Consider the following 17,738-nt stretch of genomic DNA (forward strand, 5'->3'; position numbering starts at 1 on the left):
AGAATCAGTCTCTCCTCTTTTCTTCTCAAGTATATATGTTTCCCTACTACTTACCTCCTTTTAGAAAGTAATAATCTGTATTAAAGTAGATTTATTATATTGCAGTGTTTGGAGATATTCTTTTGTTCTTTTCTTGGGCTTTTTTATTTTGAGATAATTATAGAATCCATGCAGTTACAAGAAATAATTAGAGCTCTCCTGTGCTTTTTACCTCCTGTGCTTTTTCCCCAATGGTAACATCTTGCAAAACTGTAGTACAACATTACAGCCAGGATATTGACATTGAAACAGCCGAGATACAGAGAAGTTTTGTTGTCAGGATTCCTTATCTTGCCTTTTGCTAGCCCCACACCCATTCTTTTCTGTGATTTCTAACAACTACTAATCTGTTCTCTATTTCTATAATTCTGCTATTAGAAGAATGTTATGTAAATGAAATTATACAGCATGTAACCCTTGGGGATTGGCTTTTTTTCACTTAGCATAATTCCCTGGAGATTCTTTGAAGTTATTGCATGCATCATTAATTTTCTTTTTTCTATTTTAATATTCTGTAGTATCGTTACAGATATGTCCGTTGAAGGTTGACTGGGTTATTTCTTGTTTTTGGCTATCAAGAATAAAGCTATTGTAAACATTCGAGTATAGGTTTTTGTGTGAATGTAAGTTTTCACTGCACTGGAGTAAACAACCAGTGTTGTAATTGCTGGGCCATATGGTGGTTGCATAGACAGACACATGGATTTATTTCTGAACTCTAAGTTCTGTTACATTGATTTATATGTCTATCCTTATGCCAGTACCACATTGTCTTGATTACCATTGCTTTGTAGTAAGTTTTGAAAACAGGAAGTGTGTGTCCTATTTTGTTCTTTTTTTTTTTTTCAAGATTGTTTTGTCTATTCCGAGTCTCTTGTAAGTTCATATGAATTTTGTAATGAGTTTGTCAGTTTCTCCGAAGAAGTCAGCTAGGGATCTGATAGTTAATGATTTTTAATGTGTTCATTGAATTGTATAACCAACAGTATAATTAATTTTAGAATATTTTCATCACCCCAGGAGGGAAAACTCCATGTCCATTAGCAACGACATCTCATTCTCCTCTGCACCCTGCTCTTCTTTGCACTAGGCAATCACTAATCTACTTTTTTGCTAGATTTCTCTATACTGGACATTTCATAGGTAAATAAGTGAAATCATACAATACATGGTCTTTTGTGACTGGCTTTTTTCACTTAGTATAATATTTGTAAGATTCATCCGTATGGCAGCATGTAATAATAGTAATTAATTGTTTTTAATGTTTTTATGTTTTCTTTGGAGAAATGTCTTCAGTTCCCTTGCCCATTTTTAAATTCAGTTATTTGCCTTTTTATTATTGAGTTGTTGGAATTCTTATATATGCCAGGTTCCTTCTTATGGATAATTTGCAAAACTTTTCTCCCGTTCTGTAGATTGTCTTTTCATTTTAAATACAGTCAATTAAAAAAAAAAATTAACCTTGTTGAACTTACTACTTCTAAGAGGTTATGGGGGGTAGATTTTTGGGATTTTTCTATGTAAACCATCATGTCATATGCAGATAGGTGCACTTTTACTTCTTTTCTGAATGACATTTACTTTCTTATCTTCTTGCAATAGCTAGAAATTCCATTACTATGTTGAATAAGAATCCTTAGAGCAGGCCAGACATGGTGGCTCATGCCTGTAATCCTACCACTCTGGGAGTATAAGGCTGGAGGATCTCTTGCGATCAGAAGTTTGAGAGTAGCCTGAGCAAGGGGAGACCCCACCTCTACTAAAAATAGAAAAAATAACTGAGTGTGTTGGCCTGGGCTACTCAGGAGGGTGAGGCAGGAGGATCACTTGAACCTAGGTGTTTGAGGTTGCTGTGAGCTAGGCTGACGCCACAGCACTAGCCTGGGCAACAGAGTGAGACTCTGTCTCAAAATAAAATAAAAAATAAATAAATAAAGGCATGGTAAGAATGGGCAAATGGACATGCTTGACTTGTCCCCAATAATGGGATGAATACATTATGCATATGGTTTTTTATTTTTGAGTGCAATATTTGCTGTAGGTTTTTTATAGATACTTAGTTGAGGAAGTTCCCCTTTATTTCTGTTTTTTTTTTTTCTGAGACTTTTTCTTATAAATATGTAATGAATTTTATCAGGCGATTTTTCTGTATTGATAGGTATGATCATAAGGATTTCTTTTCTGAGCTTATTAATAGTGTGTATTTCATTGACTGATTTCTTAAATATTAGACCAGCCTTGCCTTCTTGGATTAAATTCAACTTTTTATATACTGTTGAATTGTTTTGCTAATACTTTGTTAAGGATTTGTGTGTGTGTATTCAAGTATTGATCTATAGTTTTCTTCTTTTATACTGTCTTTTCTGTTTGTTTGCATCAGAGTAGTACTAATTTCATAAATTGAATTGGGAAGTGCTCCCTTCTCTTTTGTTTTCTGGAAGAGATTGTGTAGAATTGGTGTTAATTCTTTAAACATTTATAGCTGGACAGGGCTGGGAGCGTTTCAGCTCCTCTCTAGGCCTCTGCTGATACCACTAGTGGGTTTTAGGGGAAGCTTTCTTACGCCTGGGAGGCTGTGAGAGTCCTGACTCCCAGCTGGGCCTCCTCTAATAACAACCGGATCGGTGTCTTATTACTGCCAGGTGGGAGTAGGAATTGGGCTCTCCAGGTGATCTCCTCATGCAATGTCTGACAGGGGTAGAGGGTCTTATTACCACCTGGCAGGGAAGAAAGTCTGGCCTTCTCTGAGATCACTGGGACTGGGGAACATCGGGGGGTCAGGATGGGGCACAATATTACTGCTTGGTGAGGGTGGAAATGTAGGCTTCCCACTTGACTTTTGCTGTTGTGGGTGGAAGGAGGCCAGAGATTTTTCTGTGGTGTTGCCTGGAGTGCTGGTTATTGTCGAAGAGTTTTCTGTCTCAATATGCTGCTCTTTTCTTTGGCTTTTTCCATTCATTATCTGTGGAATGAAGCAAAAAGAAAACTCAGGGAACTCACTACTGTGTCATTCTGTGGGTCCCTAGGTGCCTAGCTGGTCTACCTTCTTATCTCCACCTTCAGAGTCTTCTTACATTTGTTTATTAGTTGTATAAAAGTAGAAGTAGGGATAAGTACATGTGCTTGATTTTGCTGGAAATGGAATTGGGATTGGGTTTGCTTCTTTTTTTTTGGCCGGGGCTGGGTTTGAACCTGCCACCTTTGGCATATGGGACCGGCGCTCTACCCCTTTGAGCTACAGGCGCCGCCCTGGGTTTGCTTCTTTATGGTAGAAAACAGCATGGACATTAAGGTATATGAATTGTCCAATAAGTTAGTTTTGGGTTAGTTACTTGGAAGTATTTCCATGTATTATTGTTCAGTAAAACCAAAGCTTCTTAAGTTTTAGATCTCATAAGAAGGTTGACAATTCAGTGAATTAATTTATTTCTTCATTTAGATATAAGTTCATAATAAATCTAAATTTCTGCCTTAGTACATGGCAGAGAAATTTGTGAAAGATTAGTTTTATGGCGGGTAGTAACTCAATTTTTTCTAATGGTTGTCAGAGATGTTGAAACTGTGGATCCTTATTTAAAAGTAGGGGGGGAAGTGGCATGGTGGTTAAGATCTACACAAGGAAAATTTTTGAGTCTGAAATGTTCCAAAAAGTTTACTGGGTATTTTTAGTGGGAAACTATGTCCTCTTTAGGGCACTTTTCCTGGTTATCTAATTCTGTGGGTTTGCAGCTTTCATTGCATTTGATTTATTTTACAACTTAGTAAGTTGTGAATAACAAATAGTAAAACAAATTGTTCTCCTCCCTAGACAGGGAAAGGAATTTTGCTAGTTGGAAGTACTGTTGATTTCCTCTTTTGTGGAAGAAGCCAGTTTTGTATCTATTAAGCAAATTCATTTCAGCATTCCCCATTGTGTATATAGGTGTCTACTTTTTGGATTCTCACTTTCAGCCAGTTGGAACATCTTATTTGTTCCCTAATTAATTAAGGAATTAATTAAAGTTATAGGCATATGTTGATTTTGTATTTGAACGAGGGACCCAGCATTTTCTTCTTATTTTATTAATAATTATCCTTTAATGGCTTGAATTCTGAATTTAGCTTAATCTTGCTTGAATTACAGCTGTACTGCTTAACTCTCATTGTGATTTGGGCCAGGAAATTGTAATTTTTGACCTGTTTACTGCTGTAAAAATTGTTATAGTGCTGTTTTCTTTCCATGGTTATTGTGAGGATTAAAAACAATGTTACAAGTTACACACTTCTCATAGTACCTCATATTATAAGAACTCTAGGGTTTATATTGCTTTGCTTACTTTTTTCTTAGAAGGCTATGGACAACTAATTTTACCTCCTTGAAACTTTGTTTCTTAATCTGTTAAAAAAATGAGGTAGAAACCACCTTTGCACTGCCCAGGCATGTGACCTTCCCCTTTTAACAAACCTGGCCTGAACATCTCCTCTGTGGCCTTGTCTCTGGTCTCTTGCTGCCACCATTTACACCTTTCTGTAAGTTTTACTAGCAATGACTGGAAAGAATGGACTGAAGTAATAGACAGTAGTTGCTTTCGCAAGGGATGCCATTTTAAATTTAATATGCAGTGACCTTGCTGCTTTGAGAAAGGAAAATGTATTGATTTTGTAACCTGAAATGCTGCTGTATCCCTTGATCACTGATTTTTCTTTTTTTTTTTTTTAACAGAATCTCATTATGTCTCCCTTGGTAGAGTGCGGTTATATCACAGCTCACAGCAACCTCAAATGCTTGGGCTTAAGCAATCTTGCCTCAGCTTCACAAGTAGCTGTGACTATAGGCACCTGTCACAACGCCCAGCTATTTTTTTTGTTGCAGTTGTCATCATTGTTTAGCTGGCCCGGGCTGGGTTCAAACCTGCCAGCCTTGGTGTATGTGGCTGGTGCTGTAACCACTGTGCTACAGGCGCTGAGCCACCTTGATCACTTTTAAGAGCTTTGTAGTTGAGTCCCTGGGGTTTTCCAGGTATAAGATCGTGTCATCTGTGAAGAGGGAGAGTTTGACCTCCTCTTGTATACATAGGATTTTGGATTCCATTTGGATTCCTTTGATCTCCTTCTCTTGCCTGATTGCGAAGGCTAGAACTTCCAACACTATGTTAAATAGCAGTGGAGACAGTGGGCATCCTTGTCTGGTTCCAGATTTGAGTGGGAATGCTTTCAGTTTTACTCCATTCAATATGATGTTGGCTGTGGGTTTGTGTAGATAGCCTCTGTCAGCTTGAGGGATGTTCCTTCTAAGCCTATTTTCTTGAGTGTTTTTATCATGAAAGGTTGCTGGATATTGTTAAAAAGCCTTTTCTGCATCAGTTGAAAGAATCATATGGTCTTTGTTTTTGATTCTATTTATGTGGTGTATTATATTGAGAAATGAAAATGTAGCGTTTGATCTGGTGAGCCATTTGTTAGAACAGCAGCCTGATAATGCAATTCAGCAAGCAGTAATTGAGAAGACCTTGCTCTGCCTGGCTTTATACATGTACTGGGAAGAAGCATTAGGGCTGGAAATGTGGCTTAACTAAGCAAGAGAATTGTTATTATCTTTATGCTTTAAAACAGTTTGGAGGGTAGATTTTGATAGATGGAAAGCTAAAACTGCCTTAAATATAATAATTAATGTGAGTGGCTGACAGGGACCTTGCTAGATTTGTATGCTTTTTAGGGAGTGGGAATCAGAAAGGGCTAGATTTTGTTTAACCTAGGAATAACTTTGGGGGGTTTCAAGGGTGAGTTGGGAGGTAGGGGTGATTGAAGGAGAGGGAGAATGTAGAAAGATGTCTCAAGGTTATGTTATTTAAGTTGACTTCTTCCTCTCCTCTTCAGCATTTACATATGTGTTACTTGAGGGGTGGCAGGTGACGGGGTGAAAGTGGAGTAGAATTGCTGAAATGTTGTACCCTCAATGAATCCCCAACAATAAAAAAAAAGAGAGGAAAAAAAAAAAAGAATTGCTGAAATGGTTGAGTTAGAAGAGGGGATCTTCAGAGGCTGAGAGAATTTAAGTCTCCCAGAGATTAGCACTGGTCCAAGGGAAGACCTTGGCCTCCTGTGTGTTGTGTAATTGGAGCAAATTGGGGGATGGTTCAAGTCGAGGACATTCCCAGCTACTGTTAAATTAGGAAATGAAAATAAGCCTCAAGGGGAAGTCTGCTGCTATGTAAACCATAAGGAGTTTATACATAAATACATACCTACATTTATAACTGAGTAACATGCATTTTGATGTAAGGAAATTAACTACTGCTATAAACAAGAGCAACCATCTGTCCAGTGCAAATATGTTTTACTGTTTTATTCAAAATAAAATGGTCCTTATAATTTGGCATCAGGATCCAGGAAGCGAGGCGAGTAGTCATACCTGCTTGCTTTCTTTAGGTTCCTCTACCATCTTTGAAACTTGAGAACCCTGTATGTTACGGATTGTGGGGAAACAAACTGCTCCTTACCCCATTCCTTCTTGGTTGGGATCCAGGGTCAGATTTTCCCCTTGCTGTTCATATTCTGGCTGTTGCTATCAGGGAGAACCAGAACCTCCAAGGACCCGGCCAGCGTTAACATTTCAGTCTCATCTCTTCTCGGAGCCTGAGGGGTGGCGTACATACTGGGTTCTCCCCTCACTCTTCTGCTATTCCTACTCTAAGCACTGCAGCCAGCACAGTTCCTTCCCTGGCTTCCTGAGTTGCCTGTGAATCAGTCCCGTCAGTACTGGAGTGTTTCAGTTCCCTGGGCCCACTATAACCTCTTTATACCATGAACCATGTAACTAGCCCTGTGTACTCTTCCCAAACTCTGCTTTCTCTTTTTTTCTTCCATTTGCCACGTTCACAGGCTGAAAGACATAGTTGGGATTCTCTTCTGAGAAGCTGGCAACAAATGGAAGATATGATATGTGCGGGGAAAACAAATTGTGATGCTTCTGAACCCATGGGCAGTTAACAAGGCAGTGTCTAGCTACTGAATATATTTTCTGAAATCAAGACTGTAAAAGCTTTGGGTAAGTCTGTGTAATGGTTTCCATGTTTGAGGTTTTTATCTTGCTTCATGTATCTGAACACAAAGCTTTCAAAATTGATATAGTTGTTCCTGTTTGTGTTATTGAAATGTTCTTTGCTTGCTCTATAACCTTTTCATTAATAAACATTTTTTTTTTTTAAGAGATAAGTTTCCTGTTGATAGAAAGTAGTTGGTATATTTCTTTCAAACAACAAAACCGAGCATTTCTGTTTGGCATTTGCTCTTTAATTCATTATCAATCTTTATATTAAAAATTAGGCACCATTTTGTTTAGAGTCCAGAATCTTAAATGGCATGTAGAGTTCTTACATTTTCTGGTGCATTCAGTAACTTACTTTTGTTTGACTCTGGTAGATCACGTAGCAGGTTATGTGACACCATTTGCTGGCATCTTCCTTTTGGAGCAGTGAGGACTTGAGGGAGTGGGATAACTCGGACAGCTTATTTTGGCCATGTCCTCTCCCATCTCTGAACATCTGCCCTGTGCACATATGAAATCTCTGCCTATTGCCTTTAGCCCTAATTTGGCTAGACCTAAGTTCATTCCGAATCCCATATTCAGTTTCCTTTCAGAGTATATCTATTACTGTCTACTTGATTATCCAGACTTGGACCTTCATGGATGATTTTGAACCCCATCCACCCCAAACCTGTTTTTCTATTGTTTCTTCTTTTATAATGCTTTTGATTTTTTTCTTTTGACTCTGTCTCAACAACAAAAAAGAAAGGAAATATGAATCAAAAAATAAAAAATAAGCAAGGAAATAAAAAAATCGCTTCTATTTATTGGGTGCGTGATAAAATAAAGTATCTGGTCTTTGTCCTTGGTTCCTGACAATGAGCTTCAAAAACGACTGTAGTTTCCTGAGTAATAGAAGTATTCTTTTGTTCCTAACAAAAAGTATTATTCAGGAGTAATACGTCTATTACTCATTCTTTCGTTATTCATAGCAAAAGAATCCCTTTGATCACACCTGCATGTATGATAATGAGGTGACTTTGGTATACTCTTAGTTTTGAAGGAGAAGTTGTCCATGTCTGATAGAGTAAGAGGAGAGGGTTGGGATTTTAGCTCTACCCATCTCTGGGCAAGGAAGAGGAACTTGATAGTGAGCTCAGCCACAGGGCTTGTAAATTAATCATGCTTAGGTTAGTGAAACCTCATATAAAGCTTTGAATGGTGATGAACACGGTGATGGGCTGCAAGAGTGATACCTGGAGTTTTTGAGGAGAGAGCAAGGAAGCTTTGCGTCCCTCTACCTCTTCCTCAGACCTTGCCCTCTATATCTTTTCCATTTGGCTTTACCTGAGTTGTATTCTTTATAACAAACTGTGGTTAGGTTTAGTGCTTCTAGTGATTTCTGTGAGCTGTTGTAGAGAATTACCGAGTCTGAAGGGAGGCTTTCAGAACCTTTGAATTTGTAGCCAAGTCAGACAGTAGTGCAGAAAGCCCAGGGACTTCTGAAGTAAGGGCAGTCTTGTTGGGGACCTTGCTTTATAAGTTGTAGGATCTGATGCTAACTCCAGGTAGTGTCAGAACTGAATTGACTTGAAGGACGCTGAATTGGTGTCAGAATGCTTTCTCTTTGTCCAGCATTATGGCGCGTGTGCTACGTGCATTATTTCCCGTTATGTTCACTAAGGGGGTTAAGGCCCCTTTTTCTCATTCTTGTTTTATCCATAGGGAAAGTGAAGTCAAAACTGTCCAGAGTTACAGAGCAAGGAAGTGACGAACTAAGTTTTTCTGATTTTAAAGCCCTTTACTTAACCCTTTATGTTGAGCTGACAGCCTTCCTTTCTCTTCCTTTTCCTGTAATTTGGCAGCTGTGAACTAAGAACTCCTTTTTCTGAATTAAACTTTTATTACATTTTTGTGTTTAGGAACTTTCAGTTACTCTATTACTGCAGAATAAAACCCATATTCTTTAGGCAGCCATTCAAGGCCCACCAGAGTCCAGAAGGCTCAGATTAATACTGCTGTTCCAGTCTTTGTATAGAACAAAGAACACAAACTCCTATTGTGTTTCTTGGAGAGCCCACTCAATCTGTATCACTAGTGAATTGCATTGGAGAGGTAACTGTGTCTTTTAGTTAACGTGTAAAATGTAATTGGAAAGTCAGAATTTATGAAAAGAACGTCATAAAAATAGCTCATGCTGACCAAGGGAGTAGTACAGGTAATTAAATGCTTCTGGAGTTCAAAGGAAGAACAGCTTGATGGAACCAGTTTTATTTTGAACCTGGCCTTGAACAGGTATTAGGATTTTGAGAATTGTGACTGGGAAGGGGACACTTCCACTCAGGAATACCGTAAGTAAAAAGAAAGGGAGGCAATTGTTGGGTGTCCATTGAAAGGTGATGTTGATGGCAGTGAATACTACAATTTATCTGGAGGGAACCTTTTCTGAAGCCAGGGTCTACTTGTCTCCAAACAAGTCTTGAAAACTTCCGCATATTGTTTTAGCTAATTGAACTTGTGCCAAATCTTTGTTCTTTGAAGCTAGTGCTGTTTGGAATGAACCTAAAGCTGTTTTAGGGACAATCTAGGTGATAAGGGTGGGTGACCATGTTGGTTAAATCAATTGTACTTAAAAATAAGATGTGGTTACAATTAAGAATTACCTTTCTATGTTACCAAAGCTGACCAAAGGAAATTTTAAACTGTAAAACTCAAAAAATATTTTTGGTAGTAGAATTTGGTAATAAACATATTTAAAGTAGCCTGAATATTCAAAGTCTGAAGTAGCATTATCTAGGTTGGAGAAGTTTTCGGAAGTAGATATTTTAAAAAAGTTTTTTGTATATAAACTCTCATTATTATACCCAGTCTCTTGGTATCCTATAGGGTTAGAATCTGTCCTGACTCCTCAAAGTGTAACTATTTGTTGGTCATCTGGGCCTCTTTTTTAAAAAATTAAGAAATAGGAAATTTTAATTGATTTTTGTATTGAAAATCAATTCAGATGTTATATAAGTAACATTCATACATTTTAGAAAATAAATATGAAAAGAAACAGATCAAAATCACATTACTATGAGATAATTGATAACCTTTATTTTTATCGCACTGTTTTTGTTTACATAGTTACTTATACTATTTTGTAGCCTATTTTTTCACTTAATAATATATTGGGATTTTCCCATGTCATGTGATTTTTTTTTGAAAATATGTCTTCTATTATATAAACATACCATACATGTAGATTTGTTATTTTTATTTTATTTCTTTAAATAAAAACAGAGTAATTTGCTTACTAATTTATAAGTTACTTTTTTTCATGTCTGTATCATGGCTAGTTTTCTAAATGAGAGCTTATATTGATGTATGATTAGCCTTCTATAGATTGAACCAACTGAGAATAGTAAATATTTGTTGGGTTTTTTTTTTTTGTTTGTTTGTTTTGTTTTTTGAGACAGAGTCTCATTATGTCATCCTTGGTAGAGTGCCGTAGCGTCATAGCTCACAGCAGCCTCAAACTCTTGGGCTTAAGTGATTCTCTTGCCTCAGCCTCCCAAGTAGCTGTGACTACAGGCGCCCATCACAATGCCTGGCTATTTTTTTGTTGTTGTTCTTACTTTTTAGCAGGTCCCGGGCCGGGTTCGAACCCGCCAGCCCCAGTGCATGGGGGTGGTGCTCTAACCACTGAGCTGTGGGATTCTCAGCCGAGAATGGAAAATATTTGGAAAAAATTTGCTTCTGTGCTGAACATGTGCAGAACTTTTTCTTGTCATTCTTCCCTAAGCAATACAGCATAACAACTATTTGCATAATGTTATGTATAATAAGTAACTTAGAGATTTATTTACAGTATTTGAGAGGACATGTATAGGTTATGTGTAAATATGTCATTTTACATAAGGGACTCATGCATTTGTGAATTTTGGTATCCTCTAGTGGTCCTGGAACTAATCTCCCAGGATACTAAGGGATGACAGTACATTTTTTTACTGGTTGCATAGTATTCCATTATATGGCAGTATCATAATTTAGCCATTTCTCTGTTGATGGAAATTTATCTATTTGTAATTTTCTCACTTAAATAGTGCTTTAGTGAGCATTTTTGTACATATATTATTTGTCTCACTTTTATGAATACCTCCATAGGATAGAAGATTAGAATGAAATTATTGGGTAAAAATGTATATGCATTTTAAAATTTGCCAGCTATGCCAAATTGCCTTTTAAAAGTGCTTTACCAGTTTTTTCTATCATTAATAGTATGTTTAAGAATCCCTGTTTTCCTGTTCTCTCACTTTGCTAGATGTTTTATCATTGTCAAATATGAAAAAGTAGTGGTGGGAAACATGGTATCACATTGCCTTAATTTGGTTTCTTTGTCTTTGACCTTTTTATATGCGACTGATTCTTGGCCTATTTTCCTGATGTAGTTCTTTAAGGCTTTCATATTTTACATGTAACTCTTTAATTCATCTGAAATTTATTTAGATTTTTATGGAATGAAAACTGCTTGATTCTGGAAGAGATTCAAGGGCTAGTGGGTCTTGAAATTGTGTGTCTGGAAAAATTTAGAGGATAAAAATAAATTTTGCTGCTCTTGGAAAGTAGTTTGTTTCAAATTTATTTAAAACCTTAGTTTATTATTACCCAACTCGGTAAAGTATTTTGGGGTAAGAAAATCTTGCCAACAAAAAGAAGCTCTATTTTTATTGAGTATGTGTGTCAGATATATGCATGTAGGTAGTTTTTAAGAGAACTTACAAAATTTGAGCAGAATTTCACTCATTTTTTGTAATAGACAAAAACTTTTACATTCTTGAGAGACAAATGGATGAACTCTGTGATAGTTCCTGTTATAGATGATGAGATTCCCAAGTTATAAAGGGTCAAGGGGAAAGTTCCCCATCATCTGAAAGTTTGCTGAAAATCACTGACAAAAGATAGATTTAGGAGAAAAGGCATACTAATTTATTTGCTTTCAGTTTTTATAAGATATGAGAGCCTTTGTAATGATGAAGACCAAAGGATAGTGGGGAAAATGTCCATTTTTATGTTTTCAAGTTAGGAATAGCTGTGTAGAAAGACTATTGGACAAAAAAGGTGTAGGTAGAGCTCATGGTAGTAGACTGAATGGGGAAGCCTAGCAAGGCCTGGCTGTTTAGATTCTTGGCCTTGGGTATGGAGCAAGGATGCTGTCTGGAATGTGGGCCTTTAAACTTACAATCAAATAAGGTAGGTCAGATAATTTATGTCTAGTTTATGCAGAAAGTTGGGTAAAAATATTACTCTTAACTGTTAGTGTCTCTGGCAAGCCTCAAGGGAGACTGAGGGACCAGAGACTGGAGGGCAGGAGAATGACAGAGAAAAACTTTTGCTTTTGAGGCGTTCAGTTTGGGAAATCATTTTCTGATCCCCAACAGTTAATTTCAGTGGTATGTATGCATATTGCCCAGGGTCAGAAGGCCTATAACCTTGCATTGTAAATCTGGGGACTATCTTAGATAGGTAGTATCTTAGATATATCTTAGTATCTAATTTCTGACTAAAACGTTTGACCTTTTAGGTTTTTAAGGAGATACCAAGTCATAGGCTAAAAATGGCTATCCAAAAGAAGTCCAAGTCTTAATCCTTGGATTTTGTGTAAAGTCACTTTATATAGCAAAAGAAGGTCTTTGTAATTAAATAGAGGATCTTGAGGTGGGGCAGTAACCCAGACTTGTCTCAGTGGACCTTAAAAGAAACCCTTGTATAAGAGAGGCGACTGGAGAAGAGGAAGAAGCAGTGTGATCACAGAGGCAGAGAATGGAGCCATGTGATCCCAAGTCAAGGCATTCCAACAGGAAGCTGGAAGTAGCAAGAGACAGATTATCCCCTAGAGTTTCTGGTGGGAGTGTAGCCCTGCTGATACCTGCTTTAGGTCTAGTGATACTGATTTCAGACTTTAGCTTCTAGGACTAAGAGAATACATTTCTGTTGTTTTAAGCCACTGAGTAAACAGGAGCCATGGGAAACTTTACTCTCTATCCTGTGGGGAAGGGAAAGTTAAAGTTATCTGTCTCTCTTTTATTAAGCAAAGAAAGTTTCATTATATTTACTCTTCTATATTATATTAGAAGTTTTAGGATTTGGTCAATTTTTCCATAAAGAACCAAACTCACTTAAAGTTCTATGTTCTAAAGTTTTTCTATGTTTTCTACTCATTTTTACTGCTGTCTATATTTCTATTTTGGGGGTTTTGAAAATAATACTTTTATCTATTTAAAATCATAATTTGATTGCTAACTTTATTTAAAATATTTTATACAACACACTTGAGTACAACTTTGTATGAATCCCATAATTTTTGATATGATGTTTGTATGTTTTTTTCTAATCTATTGTTTGTTTCTCAACATTGGTGGGCATCGGTCTCAGCTGGAGGGTTAATTAAAAATGTAGGAGGTTCAGCTACACTCAAGACCTACTATATGTCAGCCTTAAATAATGAGATTCAGAAAGTATGATTAAGTATAGAATTTATTTGAATGTAAACTAGAGGATAGCCACCTGGAATCACCAATTCCAAACCAAATGGAGTCAGAATTCCAAAGTGGAGAAGTTTAAGGTTTCACTTACATAGGCAGAGACAGAGAAATTTTAGCAGTATTATACCACTTTCCATAGGAGACCAGTGATTTGATGGGTTACAGATTACTACATTCCAAGGAAGATGACTTTAATACTCTGTGAGGAGAGGTGGGGGTCTGAGGGGGGCCTTCTCTGGTCTTAATTATTCACAAGAAAACAAAAGACACAAATGACAACTGCATGTCATATTCCTCTTTTATTCCACAGAGAAGAATCTGAAGCTCCAACACTTTTAAGTTTGAATTATTTAACGTCAGTATTTGAAAGTCTTCTAGGTATAGAACCTGAGCTTCTATGTTTTTCTTTTTTTTTTTTTTTTGTAGAGACAGAGTCTCACTTTATGGCCCTCGGTAGAGTGCCACGGCATCACACAGCTCGCAGCAACCTCCAACTCCTGGGCTTAAGCGATCTCTTGCCTCAGCCTCCCGAGTAGCTGGGACTACAGGCGCCCGCCACAACGCTCGGCTATTTTTTGGTTGCAGTTCAGCCGGGGCTGGGTTTGAACCCGCCACCCTCGGTATATGGGGCCGGCACCTTACCGACTGAGCCACAGGCGCCGCCCACTTCTATGTTTTTATTACAACAAGGCCCCCAGGTAATCTGGATGTACATCAGAGTTTAAGAACTATGAATCTAAAGTATCCTTATTTTTTTTTATTAAATTATTTAGGAAAGTTAAAAAAATTGCAAATCATTAGAGTTCTTTGTTTTGAATTTATTATTCTTAGTTATATTGTGTTGTAATCAGAAATTATAACCTGTACAATTAATTGAGATTTCCATTATGAATTAACACTAAATTTTTATAAATGACCTCTACTGTGGATACTTGAAAAAAAAATAGGCTGTGACATTTGATGTCTGAGTTTTTTATTGAGGTAAAATTCATCTAACAGAATTAACCATTATAGAGTGAAGAAGTCAGTGGCATTTAGAACATTCACAGTGTTCTGCCATTTTTACCTCTATCTAGTTCTAAAACATCTTGCTCACCCTTAATGGAGGGAAACCTGTACCATTAAGCACTTCCTACTTTCTTCTCCCCAGCCCTGGGCAATCACCAATCTGCATTCATTTACCCAGCGTTGACCTGTTTGGGGTATTTCGTATAAATAGCATCACACTGTAGGTGACCTTCTGTGTCTTCTTTCAGTTAGCATAATGTTTTCAAGGTTCATCCACTTGTCACATTATCAGTGGTTTATTTTTATTTTTATGGCCGAATAATACTACATTGTATGATTATCTCATAAATTGTTCATTCATTCATTGATAGACATTTGGGCTGTTTCTACCTTTTGGCTACTGTACTGTCAGTACTTATACACTTATACTTGTGTATAAGTATTTGTTTTGAGAACTGAGTTTTTAGTTCTTTTTGGGAATATACCTAGGAGTGGAATTGCTGGGTCATATGGTACTTCTGTGTTAAATTCTGAGGAATGGCCATTGTACATTCCCACCAGCAATATGTGAGGATTCCAACTTTGTATACTTGAATTGTTATTTTCCCTTTTTTGAATTGTACCCATCCTAGTGGGTATGTAGTTGTATTTCTTTATGGTTTTGATTTGCAATTCCCTAATGAAGGATGACATTGAGCATCTTTTCATATACTTGTTGACCGTTTATATTATATATCTTCTTTGGAGAAATATCTACTCAAGTTCTTTGCACAGTTTTTTTTTTTTTTTTTTTTTGTAGAGACAGAGTCTCACTTTATGGCCCTCGGTAGAATGCCGTGGCCTCACACAGCTCACAGCAACCTCCAACTCCCAGGCTTAAGCGATTCTCTTGCCTCAGCCTCCCGACTTTGCACAGTTTTTAAAAATTTTTTTTCTACTTATTTGTTGAGTTATGAGTCCTTTATTTTGCAAGGCATACCCTTGATTTATGAAACTTTTCTTCCATTTTGTGGGTTGTCTTTTCATTTACTTGATAGTATTCTTTCACATATGGAAGTTTTTAATCTGGATGCAATTCCATTTATCTATTTTTTGTTGTTGTTGTTCATGCTTCTGGTGTCATATTTAGTATCTCTTGTAAAATTTGAGGCCATGAAGATTTTACCTCCCCCCTCCCCCCGAACAGATTTGCTAACGGCCAGGAGAGAATATGCCCAAGTGATTACTGCGATACCTATCTCACCCATGACTCTCCATCTGTGAGAAAGACACACTGCAGTGGGAGAAAGCACAAAGAGAATGTGAAAGACTATTATCAGAAATGGATAGAAGAGCAGGCCCAGAGCCTGACTGACAAAACAACGGCTGCATTTCAACAAGGAAAAATACCTCCTGCTCCATTCTCGGCTCCTCCTCCTGCAGGGGTGATGATTCCACCTCCCCCCAGTCTTCCGGGTCCTCCTCATCCTGGTATGATGCCAGCACCACATATGGGGGTGCTGGCACCACCCTCCTATGATGCCAATGATGGGTCCTCCTCCTCCTGGGATGATGCCAGTGGGACCTGCTCCTGGAATGAGGCCACCCATGGGAGGTCACATGCCAATGATGCCGGGGCCCTCAATGATGAGACCTGCTCGTACCATGATGGTGCCCACTCGTCCTGGAATGACTTGACCAGACAGATAAGGATAGAGGGGAGTTTTCTTTATGTCAGTTTTATATTACTTGCTCTGCTTCACAAGGAGATCATGGTGCTGTGACGCTGGGTGTTTTCTTAATAGCATGATAAGGAAAACTTGCTCCCCCTTTCAAAGAGAGAGTAAGAATAGTTTTGAAGAGAAGTGGAAAACTGCCCCTTCCACTTCTTCTCTTCAAAACTATTCTTACTGTCTCTCTGAAAGGGGGAGCAAGTTTTCCTTATCATGCTATTAAGAAAACTGCCCACAAAAGGGGCAGTTTTCATTTGTATTGTAAAATGTGAAAATAAAATTGTTAACTGTTTTAGTTAAAAAAAAAAAAAAAAAAGATTTTACCCCTACTTATTCTTGATAAGAATTTTGTAGTTTTTTCTGTTTTGTTCGTTAATGTATTTTGAGTGAATTTTTGTCTGTTAGATTTAGAGGACAACTTTATTTTGCATGTGGCAATCCAGTAGAATTATTCCTTGCAGAGACTAGTTTCTCCCCACTGAGTGATCTTCACATCCTTGTTGAAAATCAGTTGGCCATAGATGTATGTCTGGACTCTTAATTTTATATAATTGGTCTACAAGTCTTTTATTATGCCAGTACTGTAGCTTTGTAGTAAGTTTTAAAATTGAGAAGTGTGATTCTCTAACTTTCTTCTTTTTCAATATTATTTTAACTATTTGGAATCTCTGGCATTTAATTCCATATGAATTTGAGGATTGGCTTTTCTATTTCTGAAAACTGGTCATTGGAAATTTGGTAGAGGTTGCATTTCTGAACAGTTCTGTGTCTTCTAATCTGTAAACATGGGATGTCCTTCCATATCTTTAGGTTTTCCTTAATTTCTTTTGTGAACATTTTGTAGTTTTCAATGTATAGGTCTTTCACCTTCTTGGTTAAATTTATTCCTATCCTGTCATTATAAATGAAATTGTTTTCTTAATTTCTTTTTTGATTTGTTTGTCACTGGTGTATAGAAACACAATTGATTTTTGTGTGTTGATCTTGAATCCCGCAGCTTTGCTGGATTTATTAGTTAAGTAGTATTTCTGTAGATTCCTTGGGATTAACTATACACAGCATGTGCAAAATGACATAGTTTTACTTCTTCCTTTCCAATTTAGATAAATTTTATTTCTTTTTCTTGCCTAATTGTCTGGCTAGAACTTCCCTTACAATGTTGAATAACAATAGTAAAAGCAGTTATCCTTGTCTTTTTTCCTTATTTTAGGGAGAAAGCTATAGTCCTTCATCCTTGAATATGATGTTTAACTGTGGTTTTTTCATAATGTCCTTCCTTCTCTTTGATTTAAATCTTCAAAATTTTTCTGTTTGGAAAACTTTAAAGAAACTAATTTAAAATTTTTGCCAGGATTCTCAGGGCCCAATAAAGGGATAAAGTTTCCAGAACCCTGTAGGCAAAGAGTAACATACCAAAACATGGACTCATTTTCCACTTTACTTTCATTG

At 37.1% G+C, this 17,738-nt stretch overlaps 1 protein-coding gene and 1 pseudogene across 8 annotated transcripts in view; both read left to right on the top strand.

Annotated features, from left to right (window-relative positions):
- The window catches only part of LOC128584281 (U1 small nuclear ribonucleoprotein C-like), a 151,070-nt pseudogene extending 134,804 nt beyond the window's left edge, over positions 1–16,266 (top strand).
- Positions 1–17,738, top strand: part of LCLAT1 (lysocardiolipin acyltransferase 1) — a 217,116-nt gene that overhangs the window by 10,716 nt on the left and 188,662 nt on the right. For 5 of the 8 annotated variants that reach the window (XM_053589206.1, XM_053589202.1, XM_053589201.1 and 2 more), the window contains exon 2: positions 6,901–7,066. The exons of 2 other annotated variants lie outside the window; for them this stretch is intronic. The gene's annotated coding sequence lies outside the window, so the exon portion shown is untranslated. Of the gene's footprint in view, positions 1–6,900; positions 7,071–17,738 lie in introns of all 8 variants that reach the window. One more of the 8 variants, XM_053589203.1, reaches the window with a different exon arrangement.

The sequence above is a fragment of the Nycticebus coucang genome, chromosome 4, assembly GCF_027406575.1.
Source record: "Nycticebus coucang isolate mNycCou1 chromosome 4, mNycCou1.pri, whole genome shotgun sequence".
In the NCBI taxonomy this organism is placed as follows: domain Eukaryota; kingdom Metazoa; phylum Chordata; class Mammalia; order Primates; family Lorisidae; genus Nycticebus; species Nycticebus coucang.